Here is a 5,763-nt window from a genome sequence, read left to right as displayed (position 1 = left end):
GGAGGCAAAACAACATGGTACTAAAAAGTGAATGGGTTAACAACAAGATGAAGAAAGTAATCATAAGATATTTTGAAACAAATGAAAAGGAGAGCACAACCCAAAACCTATGGAACACAGCAAAAGCAGTCCTAAAATGGAAATTCACAGCATTTCAGGCCTACCTCAAGAAATAAGGAAAATCTCAAAACGCACCCCCCCAAAAAAAAACACGAACAATAAAAACAATCTGATTTTACACTTAAAGGAACTTTAAAAAGAACAACAAACCGCACAAAATATAAAGATCAGAGCAGAAATAAATGAATTAGAGTAAAACAAAACAATACAAAAGATCAATGAAACCAAAGACTAGTTTTTTGAAAAAACAAACAAGAATTATAAAACTTTAAGCATACTCATCAAGAAAAAATGAGAGGACCCAAATAAATGAAATCATAAATGAAAGAGAAGAACTAACAAATGACAACACAGATATACAAAGGATTGTAAGATAATATAACAAACAAACATAGGCTCTCAAAGTAGAGCACTGGGATGAAATGGATAAATTCCTAGAAACATACAATCTCCCAAAACTGAACCAGAAAGAATCAGACAATTTCAATACACCAGTTACAACTAATGAAATTTTAGCAGTTATATAAAAAAAAACAAATTCTCCCAAAACAAAAGTCCTGAACTGAATGGCTTCACAGGTGAACATTACCAAATATTCAAAAAATAACTAACACCTATTCTTCTAAAACTATGCCAATTTTTTTTTTAAAGAGGCTCCCAAACTCATGTTAGGAATCTAGAATGGTTCTAATTTCAAAACCAGATAAAGACATTGCAGAGAAAGAAAATTATAGGTTAATCTCCTTGATGAACATGATGCTAAAATCCTTAAAAAATATTAGCAAACCAGATATAGCAATACATTAAAAAGTTCATACACTACTATCAAGTGGAATTTATTTTGGGGATGTATGTTGGTACAATGTCCACAAATTAATAAACATGATACATACATTAAAAAATAAGTACATGATCATATCAATAGATGCAAAAAAATCATTTTATAAGATCCAGCATACATTTATGATAAAAACTCTCAGCAAAGTGGGAAAAAAGGGTACCTACCTCAACTAATCAAGGTCATATATGACAAACCCACAGCCAACATCATACTCAATGGGCAAAATATAAAAGTGTTTGCCTTAATATTAAAAATAAGAGAGGGATGTCTGCTTTCACCACTTTTATTTAAAACAGTACTGGATTTCCTAGAAACAGTAATCAGATAAGAAGAAGAAATAAAAGGCATCCAAACTTAAACAGAGGAAGTGAAACTGTCTTTATTTGCAGATGACATATATAGAGAGAATCCAAAAAATTGCACCAAATACCTACCAGAACTGACAAATGAATTCAGTAATTTAACAGCATACAAAATAAATATCCAAAAATCAGTTGCATTTTTACACATCAATAATGAACGTTCAGAAAGGGAAACTAAGAAAACAATCCCATTTACAATTGCATAAAAACAAAACAAATAAAAAAGAAAGCCTAGTGTCTGGCCTGTGTGTCTCAGTGGTTGAGCATCAACCTATGAACTAGGATGTTATGGTTTGATTCCCGGTCAGGGCACATGACCAGGTTGCGGCCTCAATCCCTAGCAGGGGACATGCAGGAGGCAGCCCAAGGATCGATGATTCTCTTTCATCATTGATGTTTCCATATCTATTTCTCCCTTCTTCTCTGAAATAAATTTGGAAAAACATTTTAAAAATACCTGGTGCACTCTTTCTCCTAGGAGCACACCCATGTCTTTCCTCTTCCCCTCTTCCTCCCCCTCCTTGCCCCAGGCACATTAATTATATTTTTAAAAATACCAGGAATAAATTTAACTGAGGATGTAAAAGACCTGTACTTGGAAAATTAGACACTGAAGAAAGAAACTGAAAATACAAGAAAGTGGAAGCATATACCATGCTCATGGATAGGAAGTATTAACATCATTAAAATATTCTTGCTATGTAAAGCAATCTATAGATTCAGCACAATTCCTATCAAGATACCAATGGTGTATTTCACAGAACTAGAACAAATATAAGGTATTTAAAAAATTTATATGGGACCACATAAACCCCCAAATAGCAACAGGCATCTTGAAAAAGAAGAACAAAGTTGGAGGAAATATGCTGCCTAATATCAAACTATATGATAAGGCCAGAGTAATCAAAACAGCATGGTATACATATAAAAACAGACTTATAGATCAATGGAACAAAATATAGAGCCCCAAAAGTAAACCCATGTCTTCAAGGTAAATTAATATTTGAAAAAGGAGACAAGAAGATACAATGGGGTAAAAAGTTTATTCAATAAATGGTGTTGGGAAAATTGGACATATAATGTGTCAAAAAAAAAAAGAAAGAAATCAGACCAATTCTTTACACCATGCCCAAGAATAAACTCAAAATGGATTGAAGACATAATGTATGACTCAAAACCATAAAAACCCTATTAAAAACATAGGTAGTAAAATCTCAGACATTTCTCATAGTAATAATTTTCCTGACGTATCTCCTCAGGCAAAGAAAATAAAGGAAAAAAATAAACAAATTTTGTTGCGTTTCTGTTGTGTTTTAGTACATCAAACTAAATGTTTTTGCACAACAAAGGAAACCATCAACAACATTTAAAGACGAACCACTGAATCCAGGAAAACACATTCACCAATGACCCAACTGATAAGGGGTTAATTTCCAAAATTTATAAAGAATTTATACAAGTCAACACCCAAAATGTAAACAATCCATTAAAAAAAATGGGCAAAGGATCTGAATAGATACTTCTCCAAACAGGAACACAGATGGCCAAGATATATGAAATGATGCTCAACATCACTAATCATCAGAGAAATGAAAATTAAAATCACAATGAAATATAAACTTACACCTGTCAGAATGGCTATCATCAATAAATCAACAAACAACAAGTGTTGGAGAGCATGTGGGGAGAAGAAAACCCTCCTGTGCTGTTGGTGGAAATGGAGGCTGGTGCAGTCACTGCAGAAAACAGTGTGGAGTTTCCTGAGAATATTAAAAATGGAACTGCATTTTGACTCAGTGATCCTACTTCTGGGAATATACTCGAAGAATCAAAACATTGATTCAGCAGAATATATGCACCCTATGTTCCTTGCAGTGTTATTTAGCGTAGGTTTGGAAGCAGCCCGAGCATCCATCATTAGAGAAGTGGATAAAAAAGTGGAATACTATTGAGCCATATAAAAGGAAATCTTACCCTTTGCAACAGCATGAATGGACCTGGAGAGTATTATGCTAAGTGAAATAAGCCAGTCAGAGAAAGAAAAAGGCCATATTTTTCACTGATATGTGGAATCTAATGAACAAAACAAAATCATAGATACAGAAAACAGATTGACAGCTGTCAGACAAAAGGAGGGTTGAGGAGTTGGATGAAAAAACTGAAGGGATTAAGCAAAATAAATAAATAAAACACAACAACTCATAGGTATAGATCATAGTATGGTGATTACAAAAGGAAAGGTGGTGGGTATAGTAAGTAAAAGAGGAATAAGTGGTGACAAAAAGAGCCTTGGCTTCGGATAGTGAACAAAATACGATATACAGATGATGTATTATAAAATTGTACACTTGAAATCTATATAATTTTTTAACCAGTTTTACCCCAATAAGTTCAATAAAAATTAAAGAAAAACTAATAAATAGAAAGAAATCTCACAATTCCCAATTAAAATGCCAATAAGATAGTTTCTCAGGAGAAAATAAGCTTACACTATGCCCACACTGTCCCATACTGACAATCTCTACCCACCTGTGGCTACTTTAACATACACATTAAATCAATTATGGAATGCAGTGATTTAATGGCATTAGTCAGATATCAAGTGCTTAATAACCACTGTTGCTATTGGTTACCATGTTGGACAATGTAGATATGAACATTTCCATTGTAACCATAAGTTCTATTGGATATAGAGACCTAGCTGTATTTATTATAAGGATGAAAAATTAATGCCTTATATAGTAGCTTGTAGTTATGCTTTACTATGCATCAGACAGTGTAATAAGCACTTCACATATATGATTGCATTCGGTCCTCCCAAAGATCTTTTGAGACAGGTACTATTACCTTTCTTTTTTTTTTCCAGCTCTTTTTTTCTCTCTTTATTGATTAAGGTATTATATATGCGTCCTTATCCCCCCATAGCCCCCCCCCCCATTTATGCCCTCACTCCCCTGGTGTCTGTGCCCATTGGTTAGGCTTATATGCATGGATACAGTCCTTTGGTTGATCTCTCCCCCTTGCCCCCACCCTCCCCTACCTTCCCTTTGAGGTTTAATGGTCTGATCAATGCTTCTCTGTCTCTGGATCTGTTTTTGTTCATCAGTTTACTATTACCTTTCTATTTTACAGATGACAAAATAGATTAAGATACACAAATAACTTGCTTTAGATCACACTGTAGCAGAGATAAGATTGAGCCTCAGGCCCCGGCCAGGTAGCTCAGTTGTTTGGTGTGTCATCCCACGCACCAAAAGATTACAGGTTCAATTCCAGGTAGGGCACATACTTAGGTTGTGGGTTCGATCCTCTGTCAGGGAGCATACAGGAAGCAACAGACCCATGTTTCTCTCTCTCAGATAGATGGTTCTCTCTCTCTCTGTCTCTCTCTCTCTCTCTCTCTCTCTCTCTCTCTCTCTCTCTCTCTGTCTGTCTCTCTCCCTTCCTCTTTCTCTCAAACAAACAAACAAAAAAACCCACAATCAATAAAAACATCCTTGGGCGAGGACTAAAAAAAAAAATGATTGAATCCCAGGACTTTTGGACTCCGAGGCAGAAGAATGAGGGAGAATAATCTTTTAAAAGTGATAATATCCAGGTAGTTTAAAGATGAATTACTTGACTTTTTCTTAGATAATCATAATACCGTGAAATACACCAGTAATATGACTGAAGAAGGCTGCATGGACAAAATTGATATTTGTGAAAATAAAATATCTATACAATAGTAAGTACCAACGTGAAATGTTTTAAGTTACGAAGTGCAAAAAGTTCAGTAATCATAGCAACTTTAACTCGCCCACCTTACTTTGTGAGCTCCTGTCAGGTGGGAAACTTAAGTTACTGTTGCCATAGAAAACACCACAATACTATTGCTTGATATGCTCAAAGACAATTATAAACATTACTTCATTAATAGTCCTTTTTATTTAAAGTGCATCAAAATTTACCTAATGACATACAAAAATTGCAGATCAAACAAAAGAAAATTGCACTGCTCTCTAACAGATTCACATCTTTCACTACTTAAAAAGAAAAAGAAAGAGAAAGAGACAGTAATCTTATACAGACATGCACCTTCTTATTTTTTTTGTACCAAACTGAAAACCATCTCCTATTGTTTTATTGTCAAAAATATGCAGCTCTTCTTCCACCCACTCTTTAATTTCTTTCTTTATGTGTTCAGTTAATTGCCTGGGGATGTCTTTCACCACGTACCTGTGCAGCTTTCACCACTCATATTCACTGGTATAAATCTGGTTCTTTTTTAAAAGGATATATGACCTCATTTAAATCAGGAAGAATAAAACTAACATCTGAAGGGGTGGGGTTTTTTTTTTGGTGTTTAATTAAAAGTTCAAAAACTGAAAAGTGTAAAATCTTTAGCTTTTCGTAGTGATTTTTATTCTTAAGCTATTAAAGATAAAGCTATTTATTTCA

At 34.2% G+C, this 5,763-nt stretch overlaps 1 protein-coding gene across 1 annotated transcript in view; it reads right to left on the bottom strand.

Annotated features, from left to right (window-relative positions):
• FOXP2 (forkhead box P2) overlaps positions 1-5,763 on the bottom strand; it is a 506,406-nt gene that overhangs the window by 494,661 nt on the left and 5,982 nt on the right. The window lies entirely within an intron of this gene.

This window comes from Myotis davidii, unplaced genomic scaffold (genome assembly GCF_000327345.1).
Source record: "Myotis davidii unplaced genomic scaffold, ASM32734v1 scaffold1063, whole genome shotgun sequence".
Lineage (NCBI taxonomy): Eukaryota > Metazoa > Chordata > Mammalia > Chiroptera > Vespertilionidae > Myotis > Myotis davidii.
This window is presented reverse-complemented; position numbering and strand designations above follow the sequence as displayed.